Source organism: Rattus norvegicus, chromosome 15 (genome assembly GCF_021556685.1).
Source record: "Rattus norvegicus strain SHRSP/BbbUtx chromosome 15, alternate assembly SHRSP_T2T, whole genome shotgun sequence".
Classification (NCBI taxonomy): Eukaryota; Metazoa; Chordata; class Mammalia; order Rodentia; family Muridae; genus Rattus; species Rattus norvegicus.
In genome coordinates, this window is record NC_141548.1 from 96,382,094 (window position 1) to 96,395,890 (window position 13,797).

The 13,797-nt window shown below is 35.3% G+C and overlaps 1 long non-coding RNA gene across 4 annotated transcripts in view; it reads left to right on the forward strand.

The window, feature by feature from the left end:
• The window catches only part of LOC148001136 (uncharacterized), a 70,418-nt gene extending 57,966 nt beyond the window's left edge, over nt 1-12,452 (forward strand). For 3 of the 4 annotated variants that reach the window (XR_015638526.1, XR_015638525.1, XR_015638527.1), the window contains 3 exons: nt 8,040-8,193; nt 8,755-8,827; nt 12,176-12,452. This is a non-coding gene — a long non-coding RNA (uncharacterized LOC148001136). Of the gene's footprint in view, nt 1-8,039; nt 8,194-8,754; nt 8,828-9,916; nt 9,984-12,175 lie in introns of all 4 variants that reach the window. The other variant, XR_015638524.1, reaches the window with a different exon arrangement.
• The last annotated feature ends 1,345 nt before the right edge of the window (nt 12,453-13,797 follow it).

The window sequence follows — 13,797 nt, forward strand, 5'->3', positions numbered from 1 at the left end:
TCCTCTTGTTGTCAGGGGAGAAGGAATGGGATGAGGAACTGTAGGAGGGCAAACAGAGAAGTGGGTAATGACTGGACTCTAAAAATATTAAAGTGATAATAATAATACTAACAAAAGCTTACTATCAATGTAGGAGAATATATAATTGAAAAATTAACAGAATAAATATTCAACTTCACTCAAAATAGGATAGTTAACATTATGATGCTGTTATTAAAACAGGCAAGTTAGACAGTTAGCAAGGGACACAGACCCAAAACGTGAATAATATACTACTGTAGGGAGATGAAGAATGAATTACATTGGCCTGAAGTAAGTCGGGAAAGTTTAGCATATGTGATTAAGCAAATCTTTTAATGCAGTTTCACAAGAGCTGAAACACTGTAGAAGGTAGAGCAAAGACAAACAGAAACTATTAATCACAGCAACAGTATTGTTAGTTGAAAAAGAGAACCAAATATTTCATTTTTATCAGTTGCAAAAATGGATAAGTATAATGGGTAAGGTTCAAGGAATACTGGAGGGATTTCCAGGTCCATGTTTAAGATACATAAATTAAAAGTATCAGAAAAAAAACAAAATATATAAAGCTTGTTTACATAACGTTGATACAAATAAGGTATTCTGTTACCGATGTAGCAAAATACAAAATTGGATCTTAAAATATTCTTATAGGGAAAGAAAATAATTATTATTCTTTTTTCTTACAATGATAATGTATTGATTTCTTACTATAAAATATTTTTATAAAACAATGACTACTTACCACATTTTTCTGTATGACACACAGAATATATCACATGCCCACACCTATACATGTGCACACATGGGTACCACTTTCAAAACAAAATTTTGATGGATTTTATTCCACATTTATAATCCATTCTTAGTTCCTTTTATTTTGGCAAGTGCTTATTCTCTGTGTAGAATTTAAAAAATGAACTGTACCATACTTTGAGTGAGGTTAGCAATCTGATTGCATTCATTTTTCAATTTTCTATTGGTTGCTGGTTTATAGATGTGTCTGAGTGGGTAAGAACACTGGTTGCTTTCTTTAAGGACCCCGATTCAATTGCCATCATCCACACAGTAGCATATAACCAGCTATAACTCTGGATCCAAGAGAGTTGATGGTGTTTCTTTTCCTCTGCAGACACCATATATATATTGGTCAAAAGATACACAACCAGGCAAACCATTGTGTAAATAAAATACATATGTCAAACAAAGTAAATAAAAATAAAATAACATTTTATGACTAACATTAAAGACCTTTCAAAAATACTTATTGAACCTCCTAAAGAAAAATAGAGCCATGCCCCCATTATAGTATAAGGGAGCAATAATAAATTCGGTACTGGGAATGTGTTGATTCTTTTGGTGTTGTTTCCAACAAATTCCTTCAGTCCCTAGTACATTACAAGCTAATGCCATTGCTCTTTCTTTAATCCTTCAGAACTTGGTAGTATGACAATATTGCTGAAGAAACCATATACTTACATCATACATCATGAAAAAAGTCTGTTCGGTACACAACTGAGGCATGCATTTCCCCTAGACAGCTTTCCTAGTGCAGTGACACTATGCATGCTGCTCAAAGAGAAATAAATCCTCAATCACAGCTGTGATCCCTAGTATGATGATAGTGTCCCTAAATGATGACAGCTTGGTAACCCATGCCCACCTGTACAAGTAGAACATAAACCATGGTAGTAACCAATTACTTTCTTGTTGTATCTATGTTGCACTTCAAGAATAAGCCCATACTGGGTTTCTGGAGTCTAAGAACTTACAGTTACACAGTTCTTAGGAGCAGGCAAGATCCCCCTTCTATTATTCTGGTAAAACACACAGTTGAAAAATGAATATATGGCAAATTGTTAAACTGTTGCACTCATAGATTAATGTATCTGTCAAACCCCATCTGAGAAGCTTTTATTTGCAGGGGATGGTAATTAATGCAGTGTCTCACTACTGGTCAATATGTGGAGCGTATGAGCTGTAAGAGAGTTCTCAGACATAAACAAGGTATGCATACCATACCCCCCCATCACCAAAACTCTCAAAGATAATTGTGGAAGAGAGGTCAGAAAGAGTGCAAGAGTTGTTAGACAACGACAAGGAAGTACTGTCTTCTGGGCATGCCAGGCACTGCACATATCAATTCACAAGAGCTTTGATAGCACAGACAAAACCTGAGTAAGCTCAAACCAGACCAGAGTGTAGCAAGGGGAGAGAAAAACTGTGCACGAAATCTACAAACCATTGTCAAGTGAGAGCTGCTGGTAAGAGGAGAGCCAGCTTTCTCAAAGTAACACTCTGGTAACACTTTGGTGTGCTCCAAAGAATGTCCGCACTTCCAAGAAGATTTGTGTATCACATTTTGTCTAGAAGAAAATTTAAATGGAAAGATACAAAGTTGGTAGCTACAGAAAAGAAGGTAGATCTGAAATTACTTGGGGTGCTGAGATTTGATCAAAACTTATACAAATTTTAAAATAGCTATTTTAAATGCTTAAAAGAAAAGAGAAGTTTCTTTGATTATTACATATTTGGATAAAGTATACTTGGTCATATCCACTCTTTATTTCAACTCCTCTACTCCTCCCTATCTTACGTACTTACCCTTCCCAAATTCTTGTCTTCTGTTTTGTTTTATGACCCACACGATTGAATTAGTCTTTCCTGTATGCTAATAGCCAGGCTTCCAGAGAAGTGTGAGTTACACAGCAGAATGACCCTCCTAGAAAACTGACAACCTTCCTCTCAGCATCTATCAAGTGCAAAGAGCTTCTGTTTAATGAACACCTACCACATTCATTCTGGAATGCTGTCTACTTCCCTCTTGACAGTGTTTGTTGTTGTTTGTTTATTTGTTTGTTTGTGATTCCCCCAGACAAACACACCTGCTGTTAATTCATGGGAACAACAGCTCTTTTATGTCCGGAAAACACTATTTTACAGAAGTTTCTCCTGCCCTCTGGATCTCATAAGGCTTTCTTCCCTCTCTTGTGTGGTGTTCACTGAGCCCTGGTTGAGAGTACATAAATTATCTGAGCAGTCCACAAGCACTTAGTCTCTGTACAAAAAGTAGTTCTGGGTCTCTGCAGTGATCTCTGTCCACTGAGGAAGATGAAGTAATCTTCTCTGAGGAGGGGTAAAAGCTGATCTTACCAATGGATATGTGGGTATGTATTTATAGGATAGTTCAAAGCTATATCATTTTAGCAAAGTAGCATGGTAGATTCTCCAGTGTGGCTTTAGCCTCCCAGCAATGGGAGAGTGGCAAGAATTACAGTACCAGCCATGATATTCCTCATGCGTGGAAGTCCACAGCTTCTATCAGGAAGAAATAAGTGTTTCCTCTCTTAACTTCCTGACACCATTGCACCAGCAGGTAAATCTTTTCAGGCTGGTCCTTATTGAAACGCTCAGGATAGATACCAAGGTAAGACTTTTGAAGACTTTGTTTCCCTTATTGTCTGGCATGGGGTGCTTTGAAATTGAGAAAGCTACATAACCTAATTCTCGTTTTGCATATAATGAAATTTCTCATTATTTTTCATGAATAATAAATTACCGGGCTATATGATTTGAATTTACTGAAAGAAAAGTTATAATGTATTCAATTGGTCAGGAAAATTGATAACAAGCAGACATTTTATCAGCTACATATTATAGTTATAGATCTTTTTAGTTATTATTAGTTACAGAATGTGTATAGCCTTAGGAAATAATACTGTAGTAGATAAAATAGATGTCTTAGCCAACATTCCTAACAACATTTCTGTGTCCATAGTATGATGCTAAAATGACATAAATTCAGCTCCATTACACGAGTTTGCAACATCTAGAATTACGTTATGCTAGTTGATCAATAGAGTGGGTTTCAGAAGGAGTTAACAATGAAAATCTGGACAATCTATTGTATATTTTTCTATGCATTCAAAAAATAGTTCATTTTCTGCTTTTCTCATGTGTTTGGGTTCTTCTCCTTTAGAAATAGTTGGTAAAATGCCTTCTGATTATTGAAATAAGAGATCTACATGATACATTATTTTAAAACAGCATTTAAGATTTAGGCAAGAGGTTGTATTCTATTCCTTGACCATATGAAAGCACACAGAGTACTAATGATATACACTCCTCATCTCTCCACACCTGTATTTTCACAGAATGTGCAGACTGGAAATATTATTCGTGCCACTAGATGTTGACAATTTGAAGACCTAAGAATACATATCTTTGAAAAATGTCTGTTTTTCCAGGGAGGATTTCTCTTGTAGGTTTTTTGCTTAAAAATTCACTTTGATACATACTTCAATATATTTAAATTCAGTTCCTTCATGAACTTTTTTATCCAATGTACCAAATGTATCTCTTCATAATTATTCTTACTTAATTTATAAGACTTTTCATTTACTTGTGATAAATACAACCTCTGAGGAAACTTGAAGGTCTGAATATTGGAAGAGAACTGGTAAATATATTAAATTTTTTCAGTTGATAATGACTTCAACTACTATGGTGCTGAAACATAAATCTTCATGGCTAATTAAAGGACTTGGGCCTTGGGGAATTATGAATTTGATACCTCCTCCTTTGTATGCTTGCTCCTTTAGCCACGATTTTGAGATTGCATCTCATCTGTTCTTTAGCTAGGACCAGAGCTCACTATATAGATAGACAATTTTGTCTCCATGCTCACAACACTACCCCTCTCCTCTACACTCCGCTTTCAAACTGTATTCATGAAGCAACATACCTGAATTGGATTTCTCCTTTATTACTGGTTCACAAACGGTGGTCTCTGAATTTATATGTAGCTTATATCATATTGCCGTCAGATGTTACTTTGATATCTCATGCACTGATTATACCTTGAACAATTTAAAAACATTAAGTCCTTTCTTAGTAATCACTATTTACCTCAACTTACATTCTAAATGTTCATGTCTTCACCTGATGCAATCCTGTACATTCCCATTTATACTACACCCTTACCCTATTCTCTCTGCTACCCTATGTCTCAGGGTTCCTACCTGCTTGCTGAGAAAAAATATAGCTTTTGAGAAAATGTAAAGTCTGCATATTAGAAGAAGACTGCTAAATATTTTCAAATTTTATCACTTGATATCGACTTCAGGTTCCATGGTGCTGAAATATGATTCTTCAAGGACCAGTGCTTAGAAATTGTATAATTTGTTACCTCCCTGTTTGTTGGTTTCCGAGGGAGTAATTCTTCCTCACTCTTTCCTTTCACTCAAGGATGCTTTAAATTCTCTTTACTCACTTGTCTCCTTGGAGATGAAAGTGTGATTGGAATTCTCTTGGTTATAAATATTAACATGGATAACTTCGTCTGCCCCCATACCTCAATGGTTCTCATGACTCGAAAGAGAATATGATTTTGAGATAATGGTTTCTCTCTAAACCACTTCATCACATCCCACTTTAATTTCATACTTACATGTATAATATTCATAAATGTGAAAGGGGAGGAAATATTTAGATATCTAAATCTTTGATTCCTTCATTTTAAAATGTAAAGAATCAAGAATCATATCACATTTTTGTATAAGGGTTATCTATGTGAGGCTTAGGAAACAGAAGAATATTCATTATATTTATCAAATAAGGCCATTTATATTTTATTGTTCCACAAAACAAAAATTGAAACTACAATTACATTAAGGTGGACAATGGGAATTAGGTTAGATATTGACTTGCAAAATCTTTACATTAGAAGTTCATCACAGCACAAACTTGCCTACAGCAAACCATGAAAGAATAACTTCTAGAATCCCGAAAATTGATTTCTGTAACAGGGATAAATTGGACTGATTTCAAAAGAAAGATTGATACATGGGTCATCCGATGGAATTTCCCTCTGCATTTCAGTGAGCAATAAAACTATTTTTCTCTGAACAAGTCCTGCAAAACAGGAAGTATTTTAACAAATTGGAGTGTAGAGAACACATTATTTCAAAAAAAGGTTATTTATAAGAAAAATTGTGTGAGCATGAACACATGAGCTGTGATCATTTTTAGAAAGTTTATAAATCCTGAGATAATGGTATGAATGAAACCTGGTTTAGGTCACAGTTCCTTCCAGCTAATGGGATCTAGGGATTTTGATCAGGGACATGGTTTGAGGAATCAGTCTCTTATTGAAATTCTAAAGGATGAAGAGCAGAAACACCAACTAGAATTTGTTGAGTTAATTATGACACTTAGGCAAGAATCTAAATGAGTGACATAGAGAGGCTGACTGGGGACAATGACATAAAAAAAAGCAAAAATTTTTTTTTAAAAAAGCTTATTCAAAGTAGGTATAGAAGACAGAGCTACAACTTATTTGATTTTTGATTCTTGAGTTTTGATACGTGTGTCATCATTTTCATCATATTCCTGCAACCCTTCCAATCTCTAAACCCTTTTACCTACATGCCTAAATTTCTGTTCTAATTTTAAGTCCTTATAGGCCAATTTTTGTTGCCCATATATTCCTGATCTTCTGGTTGAGAATGATGACTTCCAGTGGCTACACTCTTAAGATAAAACTGCCTTTCCTCTCAGCAGCTAAATATGTAGGCTTCACCACACATGCCCAATTCCTTGCTTCACAGTTACGTTTGATTTTTCATTTGTTTCTTTGGTTTTGAGGGGGCATGTTTTTTGGTTTTTGTTTTGTTTTATTTTTTTTCCTGAACAATAATGAATGGGGCTCCATGTGGGTTCAGAGGAGTGGTTGGAGAGAGCTGGGAGGTGGGGTATTTGTGGGGGAACAGGAAATAGTAGTCAGAAAATATTACAGGAAAGGAGAATCTATTTTTCATAATGAAAAGGAACAATAAAATTGTTTTCATGTGTGTGTGGTCTATGACATGTGTGTCATGCTAGGATTTAGATTATGATATGCTTCCTTTCAAAAAAATTTTACTCAACTGCAAATGTGGCATTAGGATTGCCCAATATCAAACAGGGTAGTGATAATCTAAATGTATCAAACTTAATTTTATAACAACACAATCCAAGAGTACCTATTTGCTTTCATGTTTTAGTGAAAATAACAAAACCATGCAACAACTAAAATCCTTGCCCAAATTTGCAAGAGTAAGGTAGGAAATACAGAGACATAGGAACAAGGTGATTGCTCCTGAAACATGAAGTTTTTCTTCCTTCAGATATCAGATTATTAATAATAATGATTATAATTAATAATAAATCATTTATAGAAAAAGAATTCTAGATACCTGACTATCCATTCCCTTTGCTTGGACTGCAAAAGTAAGATTTATTTATTTTGATGAGCACGTTTATGTTAGTTTATAAAGTATATACCTTCAGTTAAACATATAAGTATCTTCAGTGAACAAGATTATATGATAATGCTAAAAATGAAAACAAAATAGAACTTGGTAATTGTCTTTTGGGAGGATCATATACCCACAATAATTCTATGTTTGTGGTTAGAAAATCTTGAACTTCCTACTTGACAATCCCTTCCTCTCACTCCTCCCACTTTTAAATGCTCTGAGATCAGTAGTCTTTCCAGACTCTTAAGAAGTATGGTGCCATCTGCAGAAGCTCTTAAAATCTTTCTAATCCCTCTTCTCACCTCTAGTTTTTAAAGTCTTTCTATCACCTCTTTCATGATGGTTTCTGAGCATTGGCAGAGTGAGCTGTGATACAGTTGCTTAAGAATTGAGTAATCCATTGACACTTTCTGAACTTTTACAGCTCTTGAGTCTATGTATAAATCTCCATCTAATGCAAAATGTATTTTTGATGAATGATGAGATATGCACTAGTTTATTGGTATGAAGAAAAGAAATTAGAAGGCAGCAGAAAGCAATGGCTATGTAGCAGGTGTATGACACTGAAGACTGTGTCTACCAAACCATTGGTTCTTGGACCAATTTACCATACCAAGTATAAATTCTGACATGTGCAATTGATCTTAAATTAAACTAGGAAGTAATTGGCTACCCTCATAACATTTGAGACAAATTTTTAACCATGACTGTGTCTTACAGGCCAGTTATTATTGGAGAATACAGAGTTCTCAATTAAGACTTTGGATTTCTCCACACTTCCCAGCTTTCACACAGTTTACAGCAATGAGAACGCTTATTCCGTAGAGGTGGAGATTTCGGGTCAGCAGCAGCTCAAATTCTCCAGTACTATGGCGTAAGTATGTGATGTCTTCAGGAGTGATATTTAACCATTAGCTTCTGGAGGGAAGCCTGAATAATGACATTAGCCTGTAATGTTATTTGGTTAGGTGGTCTAAGGGATGTCGCCGAACAACTCCTTAAAAGTTAAGCCTTGTTTTGTACTGAGCTTATCTAATAGTCAATGGTGTCTTGGAGAGACATTATTTCCCCAGTATAGGGTAACACCTTTTATGTTATAAGCCTATTATACTAGGAAACATTAGAAATAGAAGATTTCTATGTGGTATTTTCAAAAGTCATTAATATTAGTTATCCTTTCTCATACCCACCCTCTTCCTTTCCTCCTTCCCTTACCCCTTGCATGCCTTGTTTCTTATGGTTTCATTATAGCACCTCTGTTCTATACCAGCTCTTCAACTCTCCCAACCGTGCCCCTTTCTTCCTTCTATGTGTACTCAAATTTTAATACACATCTCTAAAGACTCAATGAGACAGTATATTAGGAGAACTTCTGTATGTGGATGGTGTAAGCTACTTAACCATGCATGATTATTTCCCCCTCCATCCTTTTCAGATGGTTTTGAAATAAAAAGGAAGAAATTACGAGAACATATTTGGCAGTACAAGATGGTTAATATACAGAAGAAGTGAGTCCATTGCATAGAAAACTGTAGAAGCCCACAAGAAAGTCCAAAGTAAAGAGTATTTAATGTGTGAGATATTGGAATTTAGATAAGAATGGAAAATATTGGTTCAGAAAATGATAATGGAAAAATCCTTTTGTAATATACAGCATGAAAATTGGCTATATGCCAATTAATAAATCTTCAGAAATAAGTTAAGGTTTGGGGATGTTCAGTAGACATGCTAAGCTGCCTACTGTCTTTGAGGAAAACACAAAAATATATTTTATTGAAAGCATCTACTCTGTCCCTGACAATTAGATGACAGATTAAACATTCTGATACAGTTTCTAATAAAACAAACAGAAACTCATTACTTTACAAGTGATCACACCCCCTTTAATATGTCTGTATAAAAATTTTAATTAAAGGGTATCACAAATAGGTAATCAATATTGTCAGTTACTAAGGTTATTATCATGAATTTAATCAATACGTCTACTCAGAAGAAATTTTCCATTACCCTGTTTAAATTTTAGCCATTTTCTTCTCTAATAAACCTCTAATATTTGAGCAAATTAAATAATAAAAATCGACACTGAAATGTTGAATAAGCTTATTGCTGAAACAGAAAACACTATGCCAAGTGCTAAGTCCTGAACTGCCATGACAGAGAGAATGTAACATCGTTCCCACCCCTGGAACAGACCCAGCTGCATAAGTTGCTGTGTGTAAGGCTCGTTTGTATAATAATGTACGTATTTTCACATGGCTAATGACTACATGACAATCAAATACAGCACAAGTCCAGGAGGCACGGATGTGTATAATGTCTCATCAAAATGTTCAAATTCTGTGACCTTCAGGATAGCCCTTAAGGCTGTGCGAAAGAACACTGAAAACAAGTGTAAGAAAATATGTAATCCCTCAACTACACAAAATGTAAGGATGCAATATGAATTGTATAAGAAACTCACAGATTAAAAAAAAAAGTAGAGGCAGCTGCACTATACGCCAACTTGTCAGAAAGACACTAAGGAATAAAGAGATTTAGGAGGTGGTGACTGCAGGTCAACATCCTGCCCAGCTAAGTGTTTTTGTCCTTGTTTACAGAGACAGGTAGATCCCTAAATTCAAGGTCAACCTTGGACAGAGGAGTTAAGGTCCAAGACCAAGAATGGTAGGAATGGTAATTTAATAGCTATTTATTGTCTCTCCTTGTGCTTTCAGTCTCTAAATATCAGGGGTCTGGGGTCAAGAGATACTGATTCATTGGATGATCAAAAGGGAACCTGGGATAAAGACTGAATCAATGTGTAAATAAATGACTGGGTTTTTGATACGTAAGAGATGACCTGTTCAGAGAATTTTTAGTTTTGTAACAGAAAGCTTTCTTGAACATAGCATAGCATTCACACACATACAAGCACACACACACACACACACACAGAGAGAGAGAGAGAGAGAGAGAGAGAGAGAGAGAGAGAGAGAGAGAGAGAGAGAGAGAGAGAGATCAGGAAAGTTCTCTCAAGCAGAACATAGGACTTTAGCAGGGATCCACAATTTGACTTCAAGTTGTTTGTTAACTGCTCCCAGACAACCTTTCCTCAAAACTCCTTTCCAATCTGAGGTTAGTACTTAACAGCCAAGACTCAGAACTCAACATAAACAAATTCCAATATCAGAAATTGTCTATAATAATTTACTGAAACTATATTTTATTTATTCTAAGATATATATATGCCAATTAATTGTTGCCTATTAATTCAGGATCGAGTCAGGTAATTTGTTCTAAGAATCATACAACTTGGTGTTAGGTGGATTTTGCTATTGATCTAAACTGTGGAGCTAGAAAAATAATTACACAAAGTATCTAAAATAAGGATCTAATCCACAGCCAACCTTAAGCCAGCCAGTGCATCTATGGATAAGTAATTTGGGTAACAGTCAAGTTCATCAGAGTACAAGTGGTTCATCTGGCTACTGTCCTCCATTTTTGTGACACCTTGCTGAAATTGACCTAGCATTCTTATCTAAAATTAGAAATTAGCACTTGTGACCCTTAACAATCAATGTGGTAAATTATTTTCTACCAGACAGTAAATTTCCCCTGAAGCATATGTGTAATGAGATTCACAGTAGACGTCTGACATTCATATGTATGCTGATTTCGTTTCCTAGGCAACTAGTAGACATCATTCCCCTCCTTACCTCCTTTCCAACTTTCCTGATTTCCTTAATCTTTCTTTCTGTCCAGAATATGACCCTCCTAATTGGCCTTCCAATGTTCCTAACACACTGAAATGTTGTTTGCAGAGCCCATAAAGGCATCTAGCTTCCTGTATTTGGAAGTTGTTATAAAGGATAAGGTGCTTGGAGATGATGGTTGGTTTAAAGGTTTGTCTGATTACTCTACTTCTCAGCTGTTACAGAAGTCAATGTGGTGTGAATATATTTCGTATATTTCAATGAAAACATGAATTAATCTGCTTTTTCTAAGCGTATTTTATACATAACTTATAATATAAGTGTTTTCAAAATTAGTTTCCTGTATTCAATTTAGTCTTTGGTTCTCTAAAACATCATCTACAGAAAAAAATTGTAGCCTTTGAAGAATAAAATTTTCAAGTCCAAAATGAGGGTTGGACTCAAAACATTCATGTTCACCAAGATTCTTAGCCTTACTCTTCACCTCACTCATTGCTGAATCTCTTCTGACAAATACTAAATATATTTTGATTTGATCCTGCATAACTCAAATACATTTAATGAAAACAGATAAAAGAAATTATCAAAAGGCTATTTTACCTAGTGACAATTTTTGTGGAAAGAATGTAAAATGGAGACATCTTAATAACATGTGTAAAACAGCAGCTGATCAATACAATCTGAAAATTCTCCTTTAAAAATATAATCTATCTTAGAAAACTTCATGTATACTGAGAATAAAATTAATGTTTTGAAAGTAATAAAATCAAAATATTTGAAGGCCAAATATAAAAATGGTTTTAGAGTATTCATTAATACTGTTTAACTGGTTATTAAGTATAGAATAGCAGAAAAGTTTGTTTTGTACTTTTAATTAATTTCCTGAATAAAAAAATATTACCATAAAGAATATGCAGCTATAAATAAGCTATGACTTGCCAAACAAGTTCTCATTTAAGTATCCTGCCTTAAAGAATACTACTAATTTTAGTGAGAAAAACTTTATCAAATGTAAATTACAAGATATTTTCTAGATAATAGTTTATGAAATATATTACAATATTAGTGATTCACAAATTGCAAGAAACACAACTTTTTTCTGGGTAATTTTTGACTTAAAATTTGTTCTAATGAGTATTTTCTTTCTTATTTTATTCCTTCTAGATGAAATAAAAAATAGATGGCATTTTAAAAGGCAATTAAGGATCCAGTGCACTTACATTATTAGGTTCGGATCTGCTATCTGAAAAGAATATATTGAAAACTGTCTCCATCTGTTATTAGCTTTGCTCCTTTGACCCCTGATACTTTATCTTCAAAATATACAGAGATAATGATACCTCAGCCAAAAGACCATTTCGAAGATTTAATAAAATAATGAAAGAAAAGTTCTCATCTTAGTAATTGGTTCAGAGAACTAAATAAATTTGTATGAATAATATTGTGCTCCTTATGTTATTGATTTTAGGAGTCCTGTGAGTGTCTTCCAGATCAGCCCTTTAATTCTCTTAGTGGCAAACATTTTTTTTATTTTTTAATTATTTATCTTTTTTATTAATAATTTTATTCCTTTACATTTCAGATGATATCCCTCTTCCAGGTAATTCTGCCTTCAGTCCCTCCAACCCTGCTCCCATTTCCCCCTTCCCCTTTGCCTCTATGTAGATACTCCTACACCCATGCACACACTCGTGCCTCACCCTTATAGCCTCCCTCCAGTCCCATTGATGTTAGATAAGGCAATCCTCTGCTACACATATATCTGGAGTCCTGGTTCCTTCATGTATACATTTTTGTTGGTGGTTTAGTCCCTGGGAGCTCTGGGTGGTCTGATTAGTTGATATTGTTGTTGTTCTTATACGGTTCCAATACCCTTCAGCTCTTTCAATCCTTCCCCAAGCTCTCCCATTGGGGTCCTGCACTCAGTCCAATGGTTGGCTGTGTTTTTCTGCATCTGTATTGGCCAGGTGCAGGTAGAACCTCTAAGGGAACAGTTATAACAGACTCGTGTCAGCAAGTGCTTCTTGGCATCACAATAGTGTGGAGGTTTGGTGTCTGAAGTGGGATGAATTCCTACGTGAGGCAGTCTCAGGATGGACTTTCCTTCAATCTCCGTTTTTGTTCCTGTTTTACCTTTGGACAAGAACATTTCTGGGTTAAAATTTTTGAGCTGTGATGGTGGTCCCATCCCTCAACTGAGGGTCATGTCTGGTGGTCTCTACTGGTTTTATCTCCCTTTTCTTGGGTATTTCATCTAAAGTCCTCACCACTGGGACCTGGACCCTCTTTGCTTCCCGGGAGTCTGGGACCTTCTAGTAGCTACACCAGTTCTTCATTCTCCCACAAATACATGTTTCTATTCAATTTCCTCTGTACTTCTCTCCTGTCCTTTCCAATACTTGTTAGTCATCAGGGAAATGTAAATCAAAACAACCCCAAGATTCTACCTCGCACCAATCAGAATGGCTAAGGTCAAAAACTCAGGCAACAGCAGATGTTGCCATGCATGTAAAAAAAAAAAAGGAATACTTTTCCATTGGTGATAGGACTGCAAAATATTACAACCACTGTGTAAATCAGTCAGGCGGTTCCTCAGAAAATTGGAAATAGTCTCCCTAAAGACCCAGCTATAGCACTTCTGGGCAAATCCCCAAATGATGCTCCAATACATAACAAGAACACATGCTCCACTCTATTCATAGTAGCCAGAGCTGGAAAAAACCCAGATGTCTTTCAACAGAGGAATGGATTCAGAAAATGTGGTACATTTATACAATGGAGTACTA